This window comes from Eucalyptus grandis, chromosome 5, assembly GCF_016545825.1.
Source record: "Eucalyptus grandis isolate ANBG69807.140 chromosome 5, ASM1654582v1, whole genome shotgun sequence".
Taxonomy (NCBI): Eukaryota; Viridiplantae; Streptophyta; class Magnoliopsida; order Myrtales; family Myrtaceae; genus Eucalyptus; species Eucalyptus grandis.
In genome coordinates this window covers 58,985,597-59,010,489 of record NC_052616.1, presented here as the reverse complement: position 1 = coordinate 59,010,489, position 24,893 = coordinate 58,985,597, and the positions used below count along the sequence as shown (strand labels likewise).

The following is a 24,893-nucleotide window of genomic DNA, read 5'->3' as shown; positions in this document are numbered from 1 at the left end:
TTCGGATCTAATACCCATGGCTGTTTGCAGTCTCTAATCTCTACAAGGTGTTGCTCACCATCATAACATCCCGTGACAACAAAGATAGGCAATGGGACTCTTAAGAGACTATAACAGTAGAAAAAGTCCTCATTCTTATTATGGAATGCAACTCCATCGCAATATCATCGCTAACTAGGCATTGCTCCATCAAGATATTTTTCAATTAATGGAGGATCTCCAACCACAGATCAACGCCATTCGACATTGATAAGAACAACTATTCACATCACACAACATTACCCAGAGGAACACCCACATCAAAATAAAGAAAAAACCATTGGAAGTCTAGTCTCACCGCAACATCAACACATTACCTTGGTAAATCATAAAGACGGAATTAAAGAGCAACCCAAGAATCGGCCTCGCTCATGCTACCCAAAAAAACCACCTTATATATATATAAATTGTTCAGTAAAAAACTAAGCAATTTTCCAGAATCGGCTTCTTCCTTGTGTATACTTGCTAAAAAATTTTAAACTCACTACTTTAATTTGTACTCCGAGTGGGAAGAAACGCTCACGTACATTTGAAAGCAAATAAGAGTCCTTAAAAATCTTCATGCCCAAATGACAACCAACTCAAGAAGGTCAACATAATCTAGGCAATTTTACAAGATTCATTCTTTGACCCCATCAAGAAATATGATCGCATCATATAACTTATCCCAAAACATCGATTTGATAAGGGAATGTGACTGACAGAAAAGCAGCAGAACTTAACCTTAATATAAGAAAAGCAATAAAAGAGCTAAAAGCTAAAATTGACAAAACTTTGCACTAACAAATGGTCGTGTTTCATTAAACAGGAACCCTAACCGACCTAGACTTAAAAAGCCATCATCAAACAAGGATTTCCTCCTCAAGCAAAATTCAAAAGGAAAAGGAAACTCAATCCGTAAGAAATAAGTCATTTACGTAGTAACATCGAAGCATCGTTCAGCCTCCTTATGTAATGGTCAATCGCAACAATAAATCGACCGTAGCTGCTGCAATATCTACATTAACTCTGCCGTGCTATCTAAATCTATAATAAAGCATCATCCTGATCATAATGCATAGAATACATTCTCAATCTGGCTATACGTGACAATCACGATGAAGCTATAACCCATTAAAGTATGAGGGCGACTAGAAGAAACTAAAGACTACTATTATGATAATCGAAAGAAGCACACTCTTCCAGCATAAGCAGAAGAATTTAAAGCACCAAACAAAATAGATGTGGACACTTGACAATAAGATAAAAGCGCAGATGCCATGGAATATTTGGATTCAAAACCTTTTTAAGTCTCCTTCAAAGAGCATTGGCCAAAGAGAGTGTGCACGTAAAAGACTTTCGCACATCAATTGCAATTTTTGGCGATCGCCACCGCACACATATCACATAATGCCTTGGCACCCTAAGACCTTACATGCATAGTCGGCAGAATACTATCCCTCGATCCTATGATCCGTAATTTTACGCATCAGACGGGTGCATCCCCAAAAATAAAATAATTAATGATAAAACCTATGCATCATGATGAATATACCAATGCTTTCCGAAAACAATCTCCTAAAAAAAAATAATGGGCATAGTTCGAAGTAGTCAAATCCCAAGCTCTGCACTACTTACTTGCTGGCAAATCCGGCCTACAATCAGTCAACAACTTTGAAAAAAAAAAAACTGTTCCAGAGTTCTAATTTCGACCATCTCCGCAGTTTTAGGATACTGTTGTCTCGCAACAGTACGCAACCGAAACCGCGGGCTCACTTAGCAGCCGAAACACTAGGGTTTCAAAAATACGAACTCGTTCCCAAAACGCGCACCGACAGTCAATCGCCACATGCTTCCTCGACGCACCTAAAAATCAGACCGAACACGCGAGGGCGGATTGTCGTTTATCTTGGCGAATCGCGAAGCAGGAGGTGGACTGCGATCTCAAGCGAGGCATACAAATCGGATTAGAAAAATCTCTCTCAATTCTCAATGAAATTATACAAATTATATATGGTTGAAAAGATCTCGACATGTAGAACAAAAGCCCTATTTCAAGATCAATAGAGCAAAAAATCCACACAATAAAATAATGCCCATATTCGGCTCAAAGAGGAAAATTTCGAATTTTGTTCATAAAAAAAAATTTGGGTTCTACAATCATATATGTAGAAAATTTATTCACATAAACAACTAATCAATCATAAAAAATGGATCCATACATGATTGTAAAATACCAATAACAATAAACACAGCGGAATTAAAGCGTACCTGTTTGAGCCATTGCTTCACTTGAAGAAAATAGATCAATTTGATAGCCAGTAATCAATCGGAATGCCAGATCTTCCTCTCTATGACTTATTTTAGTATAGCAGCTTTCAATGGGATTAAAGCAACTGATAGGTATAATCTACCATTTTATAGGTTAGAGAGGGGACCTAGCAAACCCTAATCAACAGCGTGTCAACTAGGCCCTTCCCATTACAGACTTCAGTTAAACACAATTGCATATATTTTGCTGCTCAATTAGGCCCGTTATTAATAGATGCCAACACCCAATTTAATCAGATCACTATAGGGTTCAACAAATATTGGAATATCCATTAACCCGATTATTTAAAATAGAAAATCGACTAATTAATGTAAGCCCATATTATAGGAAATTTCCAACAACCCCTTCTCCCCTCATATGAATTGATCTATTACCTTCTGGCAATCACACACAAATTAACACCGTCCTGTCAAATTCTACCCTTTTCAAAAAATTGAAACCCTAGATCTATAAACACACCATTCGCTCACTCTCCGCTCCTGCTCTGCACTTTGCCTTTGCCTCTTATCAATTTTTCTTGCTCAACTTTGCACTTCATTCACTACACTTGCCCTCTTGAAATTTGCTTGCCTTTTGGCACTTTGATTTCCTCTTCGTCTCCAGGATTGCAGGTGTGTATCTGGTTCTCCATCTCGATTGCATTTTTGATTTGTTCTCCATTGTTTGAAATCGTCGTCATTGGCGTGTCCTGTGTGTTTGTGTTCGCTTTTGTTTGATCTAATCAAGTAGTATTGACTGATCATTGCGATGTGGTCACCAAGTGAATTTTGTAATTGGCACAAGGTGGTTGTCTTAAGTTGTTGTGAGGGCTTCGCCTAATTTATACTATTACTTTTGCAGAGGATGTGAACTTGCCAATTTTGTGACATCCCAATTTTCCAATTCTATTTTCAATAAATTGAGACGGGCATTTAGTTGGTACGCATATAGTTGAGTTGGCCACTTGTGTGAAAATTGGTCTATCAGGTGAAGCCGTTAAGAGTTTCTAATGCATCAGACTCGAGAATTTGACTAGGAAGCGACCTTTTGACCAAGCTAATCTGCAAGGGTCATTACGGCACAATTAAAAATCGATTAAAGACCAGAGATAGGTCGACTCGAGAGAGGCATGTGATCGAGTGTTGGTGATTCCACTAGATCGCACAATTCTTGTCGATCATCACTAGACCGACTTTTCTGTCGATTATGCACCCTATGTCCGTATTTGAAATCTTGAGATTACCCCGACAACTGAAAGTCGCAAATGTGTCAAAGATGTACATGGTGGCTTGAATTGATCAACCACAGGTTAAATGCATGAAAATTTCTAAAAACTACCCGGTAGATCAGGACGTGCTAGTATCGTGCAAAAGTGAAGTTAACTGTGAAATTGAGATCGAATTTAGAAATTGGAAATCATGGTGTGTCACAAATCATTTTAGGAACATTGGCTCATCTTCGGAAGATTTTTCATGCAAACTGAGTTTTTCAGCAAAATAATCAAATTATAGCTAATTTGATTCGGAAAATTGGTAGGCCCGCTTTTAGCTGTATTATTTAGATCAAGATGGTTCTATGGTCAAGTGATTATGTGAATTAAAGTGTGGTGACATTGGATTAATTTTATGGACTTCAATTGGATTCAATTGGATTCAATTGGAAGGAAATTGAATGAATTGTGTTGTGCAAGATTTTGGAGAATTCATGCCCCGGCGGAAAATGAAATTGAACCTATTGGAATAAGGTTGTGGGAGATTAAGATAGTGAAGTATGACATCACCAAGTGATGTCATGGTGTGGGGGCAAGAGTGCCTAAGATCATGACAAGTGGAGGGTGAGGATTTATTCTTCAAAAGGTGGGATATCACTTCCAACCAATTTCTATCATCTTCAACCTTGAGTTTGTTTCTTGAATGGGGAGGAGGGAGAGACCGACGGAAACTAGCAGCTCGCTGGCCTGCTCGCACGCCCAACCGGCCACCTGCTCGCATGCCGTTGTTGCTGTCGCCGTCGCCGCGTGTCTGCCCCGCGCCGCTCGCCGGCCAGCTCGCCTCTCCGCTCCGCCTTAGCCCGCGTCTCCAGCCTTCGTCCAGCATCTCCAGCAGATTCCTGCCGTCGTTGCCGTCGCCGTGAGCCACCACCGGTCGCCGCCTGAGCTACCGCCGCCTCTCTCCGCCATTCCCGCACTCGACCAGCGATTGGCACCCCTTCGTCCGACCGTGAACAGCAGCCAAGAAAATGGGTATGGCTGCTCGGTTTTGGCCCGTTTTGGCCGGTTTCCCGACCTCGAATGCTCGGCCCACCTTGAGGAAAGTCGATCCTCGTGTCGATCCTGTCGTTTTGGTTTGCTCAGCTCACTAATCGGGTGAGTTTAACTCACTAAATCTTGATTAGACAGTTAATAATGCCCTAAGTGTGCTAAGTCTAAGTTTAGTAAGTTTAGGTGGTTAGATTAGTTTATTTTGTTGAGGATTAGACTAGGGTGTTTAATTAAGTTAAAGTGTGTTTAGTTTAAAGTTAAGTAGGTTTATTTTAATATAAGCCTTGCTGTGACATAATATGTTTTTTTTTTTATTTTAATTGTTTCGAAATTCTGGAATTTTTAATTTTTTATTATATTCCGAAAATTATAAAAAAAATTCAAAAAAATTATTTATGACCTCAATTGCTCAGAATTTCGTGCTAATCACTGCTGTGCATTTAGAATTTAAATTTGATTAATGGATGTGGCAAATTGAGTGTTGATTGTGGTAAATATGGATTTTATTCATAAAAACCCAAGTGTCGGGTTTTGATGCAAAAAATTGGATTTTAATTATTATATTAAATAGTGGGGTTTGAAAAAGTGAGATATTGACTTTCTGGTTCGAAATTAGCGTGCCCCCACACACGTGAGTAATTTCTGGAATATTTTTAATATGAAGAAAAATGGCCGGGATCACTATTTTAAGTGGAAGCATTGAGTGAAATGCAAAGTGTCCTGAGGCCGAGTATGATTTGGCTGTGTGATAACTAAGAGGAATCGTCCTGGGCTGTTGAGCCGGACTTGCCCTTATATGGGATGCCCCTTACAACGAATGCAGGTCGCAGTAGAGGCTAGGTCAACTGAACCTATGCTCATTCTGGAATGCCGTCGACGTAGTGACGAAACTGCGCTCCAAGGGGGGAGGTGATGCTTGGCATTAATGTCAATAGATAGCTGAACTGCGAGTAGACTATCCCATTGTGTGGCAGTGAATAATAATTGGAATGCGTGCTAAGTGCGATTGTGATTTATATGAAAGTGATGTCATTCCAATTGTTTGAATTATTATTACTACCTAAGATTGTGTGATACAAATTGTGCTAATTTGTAGGAAGAAATTAAGACGAGGTAAGTCTTCTGTGTGATGTGACTAAGCCACCCAGGGTGCATTTTCTTTCTAATATGGGTTTAGGGGGTTGAACTTGCTGAGACAATGTCTCACCCCGTTGTGGGCCAAAATTTCAGGTCCCTAGATGGCGGTCGTGGAGGACCCAAAGCCCTAAGTCTAGAAAGGTGGAAATTGAAGGATCGGTGAACGTGTCCTACTAGTTGATCTTAGGATAGTTCCCCTTTTGTTGAGCTAGTCTATTTTGTAGACAGTCCAGTGTTGTATTTAAACTTATGTGTTTATAGATGAGTGTTTGATATTGTTTCGCTTCCGCATGCGTAATAAAATGAATGGGTTGGCAACGTATCCTGGGATGTCGCATATTTGATCGATTGCAGTGGGAAGTGCGCGCGCTCGGGGTTCGGGGCGTGGCAAATTTCATTGTTGTGTGCTTCTTTTGGTGTTTTAATTGTTAATCTTTTTTATTGAAAGTATTTGGGATGAGTTTGTCCATTCTTGCTTGTCATGCTTAGCTTGAGTAATTCTCACCATGAGTCATTGATTAGTGACTTACACATTTCGGCACAAATTCATTTGTGTTGAACATTGAATTTGGTAGAGGTTTGCACACATCGAATTGGATATTATGTTTATTATTTGAATCTTTAGCTTGAATTAAACTACAAGTTGCTTGTCATGCTTAACTCCCACTGGCTATTCTCTTTATGAGGTTTGCTTACATTAACTTATACATAGCTAGTCATGCTTAGCTTGAATTGAACGTTTAGGAAAGAAGTTAATGTAGGTGGATGATTAAGGCATAACCTTCTCTGTTTCTATTGGTTTATTATTATCATTTGAACTTTTTCATGTCACTTTATTAGTAAATGACAATTTCATTAAAGGAAAATGCATTTGGAGCTTGGAAGATGTAGAAACATTTTGTAAGTTGTGCGTCGAACAAATTGATAATGGCAATCGTCCTGTAAACAACAATAAGAATGGATGAACAATCATAAATAAGAAGTTTGAGGACCTAATGAGTAAAAAGTACAATAAAAGTCAAATAAATTGTATGTGGGATAATCTTAAGGAATAATGGAAAAGATGAAGGACATTGGCTCTAAAAGAAACAGGATCAGAATGTGATTCGAAAAAGAATACCGTTGATCCAAGTGATGAATGGTGGAAGAGGAAAATTCAGATGTTTCTCCTTTTTTTCTTACTTTTTTTAAAGTTCATCTTTATGATACAACTCATTAAAATGCTTATTGTAAATGGAAAATCCTAAAGTTAAGTTCTAAGAATGAAAGGCATACATCAGATCTTTAAGTTTTGTTGGATAGAATATTTAGGGACGCAATTGCTAGTGGAATTATCACATGTAATAATACTACACAAAGTTTATGTGTTGATGAGGATATTTTGGGCACACAACTTGATACTGGTGATTGTGTAAGATTTACTGATAATAATATAGTCTAATGTAGGTCAAAAGATTGTGGAATAGGCTCAAAACGATAAAAAAAAAAAAAAAAAGAGTGGCGCAGAGTTTGATGAGGCAATCTCAAGGAAAGAAGCATAAGAAATTGACTACAACTGCTAAGTTAGAAACACAAATGGACATAATTTTAGCCTTTGAAAGGAGTAGTCATGCTATATCTCTTGCGAGGGAGTTTGATCCTAATCATGAAGACGTTAAAAATGATACCTGAGATTAAGCAAGACTCATAGTTATATTTTTTTGCACTAAATCATTTTGCAAAATAGAAAGACAATAGGCAAATACTCATGAACTTGGATTGTGATTGGTAAAAAAGTCATGAAGATTTAGTATAAGTTCACACAACGTAGTCATTACTAGGATGTTAACTATTCATATGCTACGTTGATGTAATGGGTAATTTATTTGCATTACTTACTAGTACTAGTTCGTGAGACATGTCTTATGTTCTATTGTGAGACTTGTTTCTATTTGATGTTATCTTTATTGAGTGGAGTTTGCATATATATGATGGTCGATAAAGATTTTATTGATCGATGATCTAGATAATTCATTATTTTTCTTATTCTAAATCTATTTGGTTACTTTAGCTAATATCATATGATTATCCCAAAAGAGAAAAACCATGAAAAAGAATAAGAGAAATATCAGCAACTTTGTGTAGCTGTGCATATTATAGTTGTTATCAAGCAACATACGGTCACAAAAAATTGTGCATGACCTTTTCATATACTGAAAATGCCTGGTGAAAAGAGTTTATGGGCATAGATGCTAATCCAATGAGGTTTTATCAAATAGACATGATATGGTTTCTGAGGATTTAGGAATATTAATGTTGCAAAAAAGTTAATAATATTGCTTCATATTTTAGGATATAATATAAGTAACAAGTTAGCAAGGGAGCATTTTCAGTATTTTGGGAAAACCATATGCAAGCTATTTAACTTAATTTTGGATGAAGCATGAGAAATGGGAGCAAATTCGATCCAGCCATTTAATCGACAATTTAGAGAGGTTCCAAAGAAGATTACGAATAATTAAAAAATTTATCTACATTTTTAAACTAAGTTACGATTATACAATAAAACGATGAACTAAATATAAATCAAGTAACATTTGTGTTCTTGTTATAGGATTGCATTGGAACTATAGAGAGTACTCATTACTGATGACAATTTCATTTAATTGGTCGAAAATAAATATTGACACAAAATGTATTGACTATGTGTAATTTTAATATGGAATTTACGTATGTTTGGGCCAATTTGGCGGGAATAACTCATGATACTTATATTTTCTATGAAGCCATCAAAAAATGTGATTTACAATTTCCTCATTCTTTAAAAGGTTCATTAATTAATGGTTTTTGTACATTGATATATATATCTGGTAAGTGTTCATTAAATTTACAATATTTTTGTGTAGGTAAATCCTATATAGTGGATGTACCCCACAGGTCATTTGGGGCCACACAAAGGAGTTCGTTATCATTTGTTTGAGTTTTAACAAGTTCATGCTCCTACAAGTTATACAAAAGTGTCCAACCATATTCATTCCTCACTACAATTTGAAATTGAGGGAGCCTTTGAGTATTGAAAAAGAAGCGGGAGATTCTAAAAAGTATGTTAAGTTATCTACACAAAAAGCAAGTGAAAATTGTGATACAAAGAAATGTCGTGAATGATGCACATTTTGCTAAGGTAGATTTGGATACTGATTTTTATATAGCAAAGTTTGATTATATAAATGAGGAGGACGGTGCTTCAAATAATGATATAGCATTAGACATGACATGTTGACGTGATCAAATAGCTATGAATTTAGAAAATACTTAAAGATGCTTATAATCCTTAATGATAATGGATTTTTTTGGATGAAGCTGATAAGGTGCATTAGTTTGGAGATTTTTTTAATCTATGAAAATTCATGGGCGCGCGGTTCAAGATTTTTTGTGATGTTAAAAGTAAGAGAAAATGACATAAATAATCTATGGATTTTGATTTAATGTGTAATATGGCCAATCAACTTTTAATTTGTTAAGTATGATATCTAAACTTTGGCTTAATGTGCAATTTGATTCATGAATTTTTGATTTGTTTAATGTGGCTCATGAACTTTTTGTACACATTCAATTTAATCCTTTAATTATATAAAACTGTTCAATAATACCATTGAATTTTTTCAACTATATAGTCTAGAGACCATATTGAACAAATATCAAAAGTTTATATATAAAAAATTTCGCAAACATTTTATATGTTGAGTTAAAGTTTAGGAATCGTATTTAACGAATTCTATGTTAGTCAAAATTGATGGACCATTTGTATTAACTTTTTCTAAAGTGAAAAAGAAAAAGAGGAAAAAAAGCTTGAACATGGTGAGAACCTTGGCAGATAGGATGCAAGTTGTCACGATGTATTGTATACGTAAGCCGGGTGCGGATGCCAGGTCACCTTTTCCCACCGCACATCTTGCGAGGAAATATTGGGTGGGTTTTACCCTCCACGTAGGCGGTGGGTTAAACCACTCAGCGATCGACACGTGGCGCCACGTAAGCGAGGGCGTCAGGGGTTCAAAATTCGCACGGGGCCGCGTGTGGTGTGGCATCCCAGAAATTCAAAGCCGAGCTATAAGGTGTGTTAAAGTCTTTAATTAGGTGGTAGAATTTTCATGGCTTATGTTTTGGCCGTTAGTCTTTTAATTTGATGATTTGTGCTTATGATTGTTTAAATTTAATAGATTAATAATCTATGCTTGGCCATATGAATTAAATTTCAATAATTAAAATATCCCAAGACTTTGGCCAAGATTGAGAATTGAAATTTAGAAATATTTATAGAAGGAATTTCAAAAAAAAAAAAAAAAAGAAGGAAAAAGGGTTGAAATTCGAAATGGGCCTTGGGCCCATTAGCCTAAAGCTTGGTGGGCCAAGCTTGTCGGCCCATTAGAGCCCAAAGGAAGAATTCGACCAGCCCAAGGGGAGTGGCCGGATGGGCCTAAGCCCAAGCCCATCCAAATTCAAAATAAAAACCCAATAAGACAAGTGGCATGAAGGAATGGCATGCATTGGTGGGTTTGTAGGCAAAGTAATCATTGCTAATCATGGGCTTTAGGGGATATAAAAAGAGAGAGAGAAGAGGAGTGGCCGGTTCTTCTTGATCATTTGGCTGAGAAAGGGTGAGAGAGAGAGAGAGAGAGTTCGAGCGGAAGGGAGAAACCGAGAGGAGAGGAAGGAGGGAGCCGCCCGTTCGCCGTGCCCCGCCGTCCGTCCGCCCGATTCGCCGCCGTGTGCTCGTCGTTTGTCCATCCTAGAGGCAAGTGGAGTCCGTAACTTCTCTTGCATGTTTGTTGTGGTGTTTGCATGTTAGATTTTAGGTATGATTCGTGCGAAAGACCGAGGTAAGAGTTGGTTATTTGTAAACCGTGTGACTGTTCTTGTTCGGTTTGCTGGAGTCAGTAGCATGTTTGAGTTTGCATGTGTGTTTGGAGTCCGATTTTGGCTTTGGTGTCTTCATGAAAGTTGAAGCTAACATCTTGTAGTATGACATAATGAAATTTCGTAGAAAACGATGGAGATTTGAGGGGTCAAAAATTCTATCATACGGAAACCCTAGATCTGCGAAATCTTCACTGACCTCTTGTTGATTTCCTGGTTGCATGTTGATTTCTGTTGAAGATATCACTTCGTTGTCTTCATAAAAGTTGTAGGTAACCCCTTAAATTAAAACATACTCAAATTTGAAGAGAAATGAACGAGTATAGCCTAGTTAATCGGCTAGATCTTGGAGATGATTGATTCTGGTGGTGTGTTCCGAGACACCCGAGACTTGATGGACTTAAATGGTGACCATACTATGGTTATTTGACCTAGATCTATTCATGAAACTTGTAAAGGACACCTTGGTACATAACATACTAAAATTTCAGAGTAAACGAAAGAGAATAGATGGGTGAAATCTAAAAATTTCGGAGAAGTGTATTCTGGACGACGCGGTAGTGGTTCCAGAAGTTTCGTGGGGTTGTATAAATTAATCTAAAAAGCATTTGGATTAGAGTTCTGCATGAAAAGTGCACGAAAATGTGTTGGCTATCACCCTGTGAAATTTCGTAATTTTTGAAGGCCATATGAGTATTTTAATCGAATTTATTTGGAAACTGTGCAATTCTGGTCATTATCCGAATATCATGTGCTAATTTGTGGAAATTGTGAAATTATGAGAAATTCAATTTGGCCATGAATTTTGTATGAAATTGTGATCCTATTGATTTGTTTAGTGATTGTTTGAATACTATGATTTTGGGAAAATCATAGATATTAAATTAAATATTTATTTATGAAAATAAATAAATATAATAATAAAATAATAATATAATAATAAAATAATAATAAAATAAAATGGATTTTTATTTGGCCATGGATTCAATTCTATTTGTGTGGCATATGTGTGATGAGGTCTTTGCACATGAATTGGATTGAGATATATATATGTGATAAAGTCTTGGTATGTGTATGACATGGTCCTTGTACATGTATTGAATTGAGATGTGTATGGGATAAAGTTTTGGCATGTGTATGACATATGAATTGAGATGCAAGTGTGAATTCCATGTCAAGTGTGATTTGTTTGATACCATGCCAATTGCCATGTTAAATTGAGATAAAGAAATGGTATATGTGGATGATGGTAAATGAGTAAGAGGTTGTGGTGGATGATGATGTCTGGTGGCCTAGTGGCGTAATTCCAGTGATTCCCTGGGAGATTTAGGATGCCCGGAATGTGGGGGGGCCGGAAGCCTTGTCGGAGGTCTTTGCCCGAAAGGAATGCCTCGCGATGCCAGGAGTGGGGTGCGGGATGCCTGGCTAGAAGGGTAAAGGCCGGAAGCCCTGTCGGAGGTTTCTGCCCGAAGGGAATGCCTCGTGATGCTAGTTGAGATGCGAGATGCCCGGAATGTGGGGGGCCGGAAGCCCGGTGGCCATGGGATGGCTGAGTTTGCCGGGAGCCCTGTCGGAGGTTTCTGCCCGAAGGGTTGATGATGGAGCCCTGTCGGAGGTTTCTGCCCGAAGGGTTGATGATGAGATTGATGATTTGAGAAATGGGTGATGTGGTGATCAAAATTGAAAGATAAAAATGATAATTAACTCATGCATGATGATGATGATGATGATGATATGTGATGTGATATGATGATCACCCATGATATGATATGCATGATGATATGCATGATGATGATGATGATGAGATGTGATGTGATATGATGATCACCCATGATATGATATGCATGATGATATGCATGATGATAATGATGATGATGAGATGTGATGTGATATGATGATCACCCATGATATGATATGCATGATGATATGCATGATGATGAGATGTGATGTGATATGATGATCACCCATGATATTATATGCATGATGATATGCATGATGATGTGCATGATGATGCACGATGATGATGGCATGTGATGTGATATGATGATCACCTATGATAATATATGCATGATGATGCATGATGATGATGGCATGTGATGTGATATGATGATCACCTACGATAATATATGCATGATGAACTGCATGATGATAATGATGATATATGATATGCCACGATGATGATGATTATATGTGATGTGATATGATGATGCATGATAGTGTGTGCCTGGCTGTGAGGTAAGTGATGCCTGCAATGCATGTGTAATTTGCATGATGCATTGAGTTGTTATTGGATTTCCTATCTCGCGAGTGGTTGTACTCACCCCTTTCGGGGATAACATTTCAGATTAGCCAATATGCCGCTTCCTACCGTCTCGCGTGGTGTATTCTATGGTCTACCGTCTGATGTAGAGGTTGAGTGTACGGAGATAGATTGTCCCTCTGTTCCCGGACTGACTTTTATCCGAGTGCGATGTTTAGTGATGTATGATATCGGCCTGGCTAGGGGTCCTGTCATACAAGAGTTCATTTCTGTGCACGTTCGACGGGATGGAGTTATGCGAGGGATGCTGCCGCCGCCACCACCTGATGCACCGGGTTGGGTGTGAGACCTGCGTGCGATGAGTAGGAGCTGGATCTCTTTTGATGTAGATAATCGACACTTTCGATGGGGGGGTTTTTGTGCTCGCATGATGTTGAGGGTCGAGGTTTCTTTTTGAGGTTTTAGGCTGGACGTGGCTGAGTCCTAGCCTTTCCTTTTGTTGTACCGACCCGAGAGTAGTCCCATCTTGAAAATATATGTAAATAATGTGTCGATGTTTGTTTATAAAAATCCTGATGTTTAGCTGGTGTGTATTTGTATCATGGATTGGTAGGGGATAGATGGTGATGTTTAATTTGCTTCCGCTATGAGTCTCGTTGGGACCGATCGTTTTAAAAAAAAAAAAAAAAATGTGTCTGCAAATCAGGACGCTTGTTAGAAAGAAAGAAAGGTAATAAAGTGTAACATCAGAGCTTGTGGTGATCGCCGAAGGGTTTGGGGTGCTACAACGCTCCTTTTTGGTATCAGAGCGAATGGTTATAGGTGGAGTGATAAGGAGCCTCATTTGGGAATTGAGGAACATGATGACAATACACACCATAGGATCTAAAATGAAATAATTGAATAACGGGTGATGGGTATTCACTCGTAGATCCCCAGTAGTTTGCCTTGAATTGCCAGTAACATGTATATGTTACTTATGTAGTAGTAGTAGTTGCTTTAAGTGGAGGCAGTGAGTCTCAGATTATTCCTGAGGCAATGCTTGGAAATTGTAGGAAAGTCATGGTGCGAGCTGGAAGTGCTCATCCATCGAGGGCTGAAGCCTCTGCTGCAAGGACTGAACCCCGAATGGAAGATATCCTGCAGGCATTAGCCAATATTGGAAATCTGATGGAGAGGCAGGCGCAGCAACAGCCTGGAGCAGAACGCCGTACTCAAGGACTAGTGGAGCAGTTTTTGAAGCTGAAGCCACTTAAGTTTAATGGAATGGGAAGTCCTGAGGAGGCAGAGCATTGGATTGATGGGATGGAACGAATTTTCCGGCTGTTGGACTGCACCGATGCTGAGAAAATAGTCTTAGCAAAGTATCAATTGGAGGGGAATGCGAAGTTTTGGTGGAGAGCTTCGAAGGACATAATCTTTCCACCAGGTACTGATGTTAATTGGGAGGAGTTTGTTAGAGCTTTCAATATGAAGCATTTCTCTGATTGTGCTAAGGATAGAAAGATTACTGAATTTGTTCAGCTAGAACAAAAGGGTTGACTGTAGATCAGTATGAGGCTAGATTTTCTGAATTGTCTAGATATGCTCCTAGATTGATTGAGGATCAGGAGGAGAAGGCTAAGAGATTCCTGAAAGGGCTGAGGACTGACATTAGGAAGCAACTGGTGCCTTTGAATATTAGAGATTATAATGAGCTTTATGAAAGGCCGCAATTAGTGGAGCAGGAGCTGTTGAGAGAAAGGTCGGAGTTTAAGAAACCGTTGAATTTTAGTGATGTGAGAAAGGGGAAGAGACCTTATTCTGGTCAAGGTCAGACCTGGAATGTGAAGAAGAAGAGTAATTTTGGAGGAGTAAGGAGTGGTCTGAATATAGGGAAAGCACCCTATCAGCCTGGTATTTGCCAGAGGTGTAATGGGAGACATGGCCCAGGACCTTGTACGGGACAACATAAATGTTTTGGTTGTGGACAAGTAGGTCATCTTAGGAGGAATTGCCCACAAGAGAGGTCGCAAGTGAGTGTTGGCTCGGTGCGACAGGGATATCAGAGTGCTGTTAGGTCGAATCCGCAAGGAAATCCTCAGAGACCGCCTGCACAAGGAAGGGTGTATGCGATTACCCAGGAGGAAGTGGAAGCTTCCAAAAATGTTATCTCAGGTACGATTCTTATTAATGGTGAAAAGGCATATGCATTGTTTGACACGGGTGCAACGCATTCGTTTGTGTCTGAAAGATATAGATGTTTGAATAAGATAGAAGTTATGCCCTCTTGAGATGCCTCTTTGCGTTTCCACGCCTTTAAAGGATATGGTATTGTCTACGTTGGTGTGTGGGAATTGTAAGATATCCATGGGAGGAAAGGACATGGAAATAGACTTGGTTGTAATGGCTATGTATGATTTTGATGTTATTATAGGAATGGACTGGCTTCGTAAGTATCGGGCTAGAATGGATTGTTATAGAAGAGTGATTCAATTCGTTTTACCCGATCGTCTAGTTGTGAATTTTAGGAGGTCAGACCCATTTGCCTGTAGCGCTTATTTCGGCAGTAGAAGCTTGTAAGTTACTTGACGAAGGATGTCAAGGGTACCTAGCCATAGTTAGAGATTATGCAAGGAAGGAGCCTAATCTCGAGGAAGTTCGTGTAGTTAACGAATTTCAAGATGTATTTCCCGAGGAATTGCCTGGATTGCCGCCAGATTGAATTTGAAATTGAATTAATGCCTGGAACAGGACCAATATCAAAAGCCTCGTATAGAATGGCCTTAGTTGAATTGAAGGAATTGAAAGTGCAACTGCAAGAATTGCTTGACAAAGGATTCATTAGACCAAGTGCTTCACCTTGGGGTGCACCGGTCTTGTTTGTGAAAAAGAAAGATGGATCGATGCGCTTGTGTATTGACTATAGGCAGTTGAATCAAGTGACCATTAAGAATAAGTATCCTTTGCCTAGAATTGATGACTTGTTTGACCAACTCCAGGGAAGTTCAGTTTTCTCTAAGATTGACTTGAGGTCGGGATACCATCAGTTAAGAATTAAGAAGGAGGACATTCCTAAGACTGCGTTTAGAACTCGTTATGGACACTATGAGTTCCTTGTTATGCCATTTGGATTGACTAATGCACCTGCCGCATTTATGGATTTGATGAATAGAATATTTCAGCCTTATTTAGACCAGTTTGTAATTGTTTTTATTGATGATATTTTGGTATATTCAAAAGGGCCTAAAGAGCATGAGCATCATTTGAGGATAGTTTTGCAAACTTTGAGAGAGCATAAGTTGTATGCTAAGTTTAGTAAGTGTGAATTCTGGTTGGACCGGATAATATTTCTAGGACATGTGGTGTCAGGAAATGGAATTGCAGTAGACCCAGCAAAAGTTGAAATGGTAGTGAATTGGCCGAGACCGACGACACCTACTGAGATACGAAGTTTCTTAGGACTGGCTGGTTATTATAGAAGGTTCATTGAAGGATTTTCAAGACCGGCATGACCTTTAACTAAATTGACTTGAAAGAATGAGAAGTTTGAATGGAACGGAGAATGTGAAAGGAGTTTTCAGGAGCTCAAAAGGAAATTGACTTTGACTCCAGTTCTGACTATACCTACTGGACCTGATGGTTTTACAGTGTATAGTGATGCATCTTACAAAGGACTAGGATGTGTGTTGATGCAGCATGGCAAGGTTGTAGCCTATGCATCCAGACAATTGAAACCCCATGAGTTGAATTATCCGACGCATGATTTAGAGCTAGCGGCTATAGTGTTTGCCTTAAAGATATGGAGATACTATTTGTATGGGGAAAAGTTTGAGATTTATACGGATCATAAAAGTTTGAAGTATCTGTTCTCACAAAAGGAGTTGAACATGAGACAAAAGAGGTGGATGGAGTTGTTGAAGGATTATGATTGTGAGATAAGATATCATCCAGGAAAAGCGAATAGAGTAGCAGATGCTCTTAGTCGAAAGTCAGCTATGGAAATAGCTAGTTTGAGAATGGCGGAGTGGAAATTGTTAGAATCTGTAGCAAATTCCGAATTTAAATTGGAAATGGATTGTCTTACTGGCAGGCTTAGTGCATTAAGGATTGAGCCAGAGATTATCCAGAGAATTAAAATCCTGCAAGAATTTGACCCAGAGATTTTGAAAGTGAAAGATGCTGTATCTTTAGGGAAAAGATCAGAATTTCAGATCTCTGATGATGGAATAGTAAGATGTCAAGGACGACTTTGTGTTCCCGACAATGAGGAATTGAGAAAGGAAATTTTGTCGGAGGCACGTAAGAGTAATTATAGTATCCACCCAGGTAGTACAAAGATGTATAGAAATTTGCGTCAGCAATTTTGGTGGAATGGTATGAAGGCAGATACGGCTAAGTACGTATCTCAATGTTTGACGTGTCAGCAAGTGAAAGCGGAGCATCGTAAACCCGCAGGACTTTTGAGACCATTGGACATTCCTGAATGGAAATGGGAACATATAACGATGGACTTTGTGCAAGGATTGCCAAGGACATCAAGTAGTCATGATTCAATTTGGGTTATAATGGATTGTTTGACTAAGTCGGCTCATTTCTTAGCAATTCACATGGACTACCCAATGGATAAGTATGCGGACATGTATGTAAGTCAAGTGGTACGCTTACATGGTGTTCCAGTGACCATTACTTCAGATCGAGATTCGAGGTTTACTTCGAATTTTTGGAAAAGTCTTCAAGTTGCATTAGGATCTAAGCTTCAGTTTAGTACTGCTTTTCATCCTCAGACAGATGGTCAATCAGAACGAGTAATCCAAATACTGGAGGATATGCTGAGAGCCTGTGTAATCGATTTCAAAGGAAATTGGGATGAAAGATTGCATTTGGTAGAGTTTGCCTATAACAATAGCTTTCAGAAGAGTATAGGCATGGCACCTTATGAAGCATTATATGGAAGGAGATGTAGAACTCCTGTCTGTTGGAGTGAAGTGGGTGAAAGGAAGTTGATAGGACCTGATCTGGTACAAGTTACCGCTGAAGCTGTCGATATTATTAGAGAAAAGCTTAGGGCAGCTCAGAGTAGACAGAAAGGCTACGCAGATAGACGTAGAAGGCCTTTGGAATTTAGTGTAGGAGACCATGTATTCCTTAAGGTATCTCCAATGAAAGGAATATCTCGATTCGGGATGAAGGGTAAGCTAAGACCTAGGTTTGTTGGACCTTTTGAAATTCTTGAAAGGATAGGAGATGTGGCTTATCGTTTAGCGTTACCTCCTAAGTTAGAAAATCTGCACGATGTGTTTCATGTATCGATGTTGAGGAAGTACCAGCCGGATCCTGGTCATATACTCGATCATGAAGCCATCAAAATGGATGAGAAAGTAAGGTACATTGAAGAGCTTGTGCAGATATTGGATCGAAAGGAGCAAATTCTTAAGACTAAGAAAATCCCATTAGTTAAAGTGTTATGGCGACATCATGATGTGGAGGAAGCCACATGGGAGAGTGAGGATCAGATGAAGGAAAAGTATCCTTATTTATTTCAAGAAGGTGCGAGTAGTGCTTGAATTTCAAGGACGAAATTCTCTAAGGTGGGGAGAATTGTGGCATCCCAGAAATTCAAAGCCGAGCTATAAGGTGTGTTAAAGTCTTTAATTAGGTGGTAGAATTTTCATGGCTTATGTTTTGGCCGTTAGTCTTTTAATTTGATGATTTGTGCTTATGATTGTTTAAATTTAATAGATTAATAATCTATGCTTGGCCATATGAATTAAATTTCAATAATTAAAATATCCCAAGACTTTGGCCAAGATTGAGAATTGAAATTTAGAAATATTTATAGAAGGAATTTCAAAAAAAAAAAAAAAAAAAGAAGGAAAAAGGGGTTGAAATTCGAAATGGGCCTTGGGCCCATTAGCCTAAAGCTTGGTGGGCCAAGCTTGTCGGCCCATTAGAGCCCAAAGGAAGAATTCGACCAGCCCAAGGGGAGTGGCCGGATGGGCCTAAGCCCAAGCCCATCCAAATTCAAAATAAAAACCCAATAAGACAAGTGGCATGAAGGAATGGCATGCATTGGTGGGTTTGTAGGCAAAGTAATCATTGCTAATCATGGGCTTTAGGGGATATAAAAAGAGAGAGAGAAGAGGAGTGGCCGGTTCTTCTTGATCATTTGGCCGAGAAAGGGTGAGAGAGAGAGAGAGAGTTCGAGCGGAAGGGAGAAACCGAGAGGAGAGGAAGGAGGGAGCCGCCCGTTCGCCGTGCCCGGCCGTCCGTCCGCCCGATTCGCCGCCGTGTGCTCGTCGTTTGTCCATCCTAGAGGCAAGTGGAGTCCGTAACTTCTCTTGCATGTTTGTTGTGGTGTTTGCATGTTAGATTTTAGGTATGATTCGTGCGAAAGACCGAGGTAAGAGTTGGTTATTTGTAAACCGTGTGACTGTTCTTGTTCGGTTTAATGGAGTCAGTAGCATGTTTGAGTTTGCATGTGTGTTTGGAGTCCGATTTTGGCTTCGGTGTCTTCATGCAAGTTGAATCTAACATCTTGTAGTATGACATACTGAAATTTAGTAGAAAACGATGGAGATTTGAGGGGTCAAAAGTTCTATCATACGGAAACCCTAGATCTGCGAAATCTTCACTGACCTCTTGTTGATTTCCTGGTTGCATGTTGATTTCTGTTGAAGATATCACTTCGTTGTCTTCATGAAAGTTGTAGGTAACACCTTAAATTAAAACATACTCAAATTTGAAGAGAAATGAACGAGTATAGCCTAGTTAATCGGCTAGATCTTGGAGATGATTGATTCTGGTGGTGTGTTCCGAGACACCCGAGACTTGATGGACTTAAATGGTGACCATAATATGGTTATTTGACCTAGATATATTCATGAAACTTGTAAAGGACACCTTGGTACATAACATAATAAAATTTCAGAGGAAACGAAAGAGAATAGATGGGTGAAATCTAAACATTTCGGAGAAGTGTATTCTGGACGACGCGGTAGTGGTTCCAGAAGTTTCGTGGGGTTGTATAAATTAATCTAAAAAGCATTTGGATTAGAGTTCTTCATGAAAAGTGCACGAAAATGTGTTGGCTATCACTCTGTGAAATTTCGTAATTTTTGAAGGCCATATGAGTATTTTAATCGAATTTATTTGGAAACTGTGCAATTCTGGTCATTATCCGAATATCATGTGCTAATTTGTGGAAATTGTGAAATTATGAGAAATTCAATTTGGCCATGAATTTTGTATGAAATTGTGATCCTATTGATTTGTTTAGTGATTGTTTGAATACTATGATTTTGGGAAAATCATAGATATTAAATTAAATATTTATTTATGAAAATAAATAAATAAAATAATAAAATAATAAAATAATAATAAAATAATAATAAAATAAAATGGATTTTTATTTGGCCATGGATTCAATTCTATTTGTGTGGCATATGTGTGATGAGGTCTTTGCACATGAATTGGATTGAGATATATATGTGATAAAGTCTTGGTATGCGTATGACATGGTCCTTGTACATGTATTGAATTGAGATGTGTATGGGATAAAGTTTTGGCATGTGTATGACATATGAATTGAGATGCAAGTGTGAATTCCATGTCAATTGTGATTTGTTTGATACCATGCCAATTGCCATGTTAAATTGAGATAAAGAAATGGTATATGTGGATGATGGTAAATGAGTAAGAGGTTGTGGTGGATGATGATGTCTGGTGGCCTAGTGGCGTAATTCCAGTGATTCCACAGGAGATTTAGGATGCCCGGAATGTGGGGGGGCCGGAAGCCTTGTCGGAGGTCTTTGCCCGAAAGGAATGCCTCGCGATGCCAGGAGTGGGGTGCGGGATGCCTGGCTAGAAGGGTAAAGGCCGGAAGCCCTGTCGGAGGTTTCTGCCCGAAGGGAATGCCTCGTGATGCTAGTTGAGATGCGAGATGCCCGGAATGTGGGGGCCGGAAGCCCGGTGGCCATGGGATGGCTGAGTTTGCGGGAGCCCCGTCGGAGGTTTCTCGCCCGAAGGGTTGATGATGGAGCCACGTCGGAGGTTTACGCCGAAGGGTTGATGATGAGATTGATGATTTGAGAAATGGGTGATGTGGTGATCAAAATTGAAAGATAAAAATGATAATTAACTCATGCATGATGATGATGATGATGATATGTGATGTGATATGATGATCACCCATGATATGATATGCATGATGATATGCATGATGATATGCATGATGATGATGATGATGATGATGATGATGATGAGATGTGATGTGATATGATGATCACCCATGATATGATATGCATGATGATAATGATAATGATGATGATGAGATGTGATGTGATATGATGATCACCCATGATATGATATGCATGATGATATGCATGATGATGAGATGTGATGTGATGTGATGTGATATGATGATCACCCATGATATTATATGCATGATGATATGCATGATGATAATGATGATGATGGCATGTGATGTGATATGATGATCACCTATGATAATATATGCATGATGATGCATGATGATGATGGCATGTGATGTGATATGATGATCACCTACGATAATATATGCATGATGAACTGCATGATGATAATGATGATATGCATGATATGCCACGATGATGATGATTATATGTGATGTGATATGATGATGCATGATAGTGTGTGCACGGCTGCGAGGTAAGTGATGCACGCAATGCATGTGTAATTTGCATGATGCATTGAGTTGTTATTGGATTTCCCTATCTGCTGAGTGGTTGTACTCACCCCTTTTGGGGATAACATTTCAGATTAGCCAATATGTCGCTTCCTGCCGTCTCGCGTGGTGTATTCTATGGTCTACCGTCTGATGTAGAGGTTGAGTGTACGGAGATAGATTGTCCCTCTGTTCCCGGACTGACTTTTATCCGAGTGCGATGTTTAGTGATGTATGATATCGGCCTGGCCGGGGTCTGTCATACAAGAGTTCATTTACGTGCACGTTCGACGGGATGGAGTTATGCGAGGATGCTGCCGCCGCCACCACCCGATGCACCGGGTTGGGTGTTAGACCTGCGCGCGATGAGTAGGAGCTGGATCTCTTTTGATGTAGATAATCGACACTTTCGATGGGGGGTTTTTGTGCTCGCATGATGTTGAGGGTCGAGGTTTCTTTTTGAGGTTTTAGGCTGGACGTGGCTGAGTCCTAGCCTTTCCTTTTGTTGTACCGACCTGAGAGTAGTCCCATCTTGAAAATATATGTAAATAATATGTCGATGTTTGTTTATAAAAATCATAATGTTTAGCTGGTGTGTATTTGTATCATGGATTGGTAGGGGGATAGATGGTGATGTTTAATTTGCTTCCGCTATGAGTCGCGTTGGGACCGATCGTTTTAAAAAAAAAAAAATGTGTTTGCAAATCAGGACGCTTGTTAGAAAGAAAGAAAGGTAATAAAGTGTAACATCAGAGCTTGTGGTGATCGCCGAAGGGTTCGGGGTGCTACATGTGGGGCCCACCACTATGACGCTCCCTACTTTGCTCTCTTCTCTGCGACGCCTGCGCCCCCTGTCGAATCGTCCTCTCTCTCCTCTCTCTCTCTCTCTCTCTCTCTCTCCCTTCTCCGTTCCGTTCCGTTGCGGAGGAGAACAAAAAAGTCGCATCTCTCTCTCCATTCTCGCGCATAACTGCTTCTCTTCCCCTCCTCTGCTCTCTCTCTCCATTCTCGACGACGAGCCCTCTCTCTCCATTATCGACTCCGACGCCCCTCAAGCCGGTTGCCTCCGTCGCCCCCGACTCCGACGCCGACGCCCTCTCGCGACTCCGACGCTCCTCAAGGTGGTTGCCTCCGACGCCGCCTCCGCCCCCGACGCCCTCTCGCGACTCCGACGCTCCTCAAGGCGGTTGCCTCCGACGCCGCCTCCGCCTCGACGCCCTCTCGCGACTCCGTCGCCCCCGACTCCGACGCCGACCCCCACCTCCGCCTCCGCCTCGGCAGACGCCCTTTCCACCTCCACCGAAGCCTCGACCGATCGTTCGGCTGCAGACTCTGCTCAAATCTCACAGCGTCCTCGTCAGGTACCGCAGTAGCTTCTCGGTCTTTGATTATCTCTGCTCGTTGTTAGTCGGGCGAATCTGTTCCGGCGACTCGAGCGTATTTGAGTTATGGAAGTGAAGTATGGTAATTATGATATGTGAAAATATTATTCAAGAGAAATATTTCCTGAAAAGAATTGGTGCTAGCTTGCATTGGATTAGCTCTTTATATTAAAATAGCAGTTGAGCCACTCAGTTAAATCCGCATTTGGTTCCATCTAATTCGTGGGTCAATTACCGCCGTTCTGTTTTAAACAACATTACAGATCTCTGTTCTAGGTGAGTCTATGATTGTCAGGGTTAGTTGTCACAGGAGGAGTAGTCCTTCCAAGTGGCTGGTTACTCTTAAGCAATTCTAGGTGAAGACTGTCATGGACCCAATGCTTATCCTTATCCTTGATGGATGGTTCATTTAACTTATTTTATTTTTCTGCTATTCAACTAATCAAATTCACTTTTCAATCAAAGAATGACTAAATAGGATAAACGAGTTACATTGCTCATATTGTTGAATTTATACTTTATCTGAAAGGGAGCAAAAGACATTATGAGTAGTTGCGCTTGTGCATGAATTTGGGCGGTTTGTCACGAGCTCGCTTCTACTTAACATGTCACGAGGCCATACAGTTTAAGCGGAGTTTGATAAAACCTTTTGCCCATGGCTTGCTATTATAGGACTACATGGAAGATTATGAGGTATACGTACCTTTTCAGTCTCTTCAAGCTCTAGGGTGCCATGTTGATGCAGTCTGCCCCGAGAAGAAGAGTGGTGACACTTGCCCAACTGCAATTCATGATTTTGAAGGTGACCAGACTTACAGCGAGAAACCTGGCCATGATTTTACTCTTACAGCTGACTTTGAGGGTTTGGATGCCTCAAGTTATGATGCCCTTGTCATCCCTGGAGGTCGTGCCCCAGAATATTTGGCCTTGGATGGGAAAGTGATTGCTCTAGTTAAGGATTTCATGGAGGCCAAGAAGCCAGTTGCCTCAATTTGCCATGGGCAGCAGATTCTGGCTGCTGCTGGTATTCTCAAGGTAGTTTCTGGATAATGGATTTTAATAATGGGACAAAACTGTTGATTAGCATGTTATCTGGTAGCAGTTGTAGGAGTTTCTGTATAAATTCATCAGTCTTTTGAGAATGCTCATAATGATCTTGAGGAACTTCTTGTGGTGGCGATTACTTTAACTGCGACTCTCGGCGTCTGTGATTGTGAACTTCTCCATATTTCAATCGAACACTAAGGTAGAATGTATCAGAAAAAGTCACGGAGATAGGCACATGTCCCTTATCTGCTATTCAAGTTTAAATGTATAAGGCTTTTCAACAGATTGGTGTGGTATTAAAGTGTGATGAAATGAAATTAGAGCCAGTGGAATGTGAGGCCCTGTTGAGTTTTAGCATTTGACATGAAAATTTTCTGAAGTTGAATGGCATTCTGTGTTATTGTATCTTGAGATCATCAGGGTATAACCGGTGTATTCATCGTGATTTGTTGCAGGGGAAGAAATGTACAGCATATCCTGCTGTGAAGCTCGACGTGGTACTAGCCGGCGCCACATGGTTAGAACCTGATCCAATCGATCGCTGCTTCACCGATGGAAACTTGGTCACAGGAGCGGCTTGGCCTGGTCACCCAGAGTTCATTTTTCAGTTAATGGCACTACTGAGTATAAAGGTAACCTTTTAGCCGACGTTCGTGCTTGTACATGTATCAAATAAATAGCATGGAGTCTACTTCCGTGCTGGCTATAAGAAGGAAGAATGAGAGAGGTGTGTGTTCTGTGAATCACTTGGAACGGTACATGGCCGTGGATGTTGACAGAGTTTTGCCCTGGGAAGTTTTCTCTTATATATGGTCGATTAGTGAATATCACACATTGATTAGTCAATCTCCGCTGATCCAGCATTTTCTATCGTTCATTCGCTGCAGCCTTTTCTTGGT

The 24,893-nt window shown here is 39.9% G+C and overlaps 1 pseudogene; it reads left to right on the top strand.

Annotated features, from left to right (window-relative positions):
- The window catches only part of LOC120294085, a 39,512-nt pseudogene that overhangs the window by 7,657 nt on the left and 6,962 nt on the right, over positions 1-24,893 (top strand).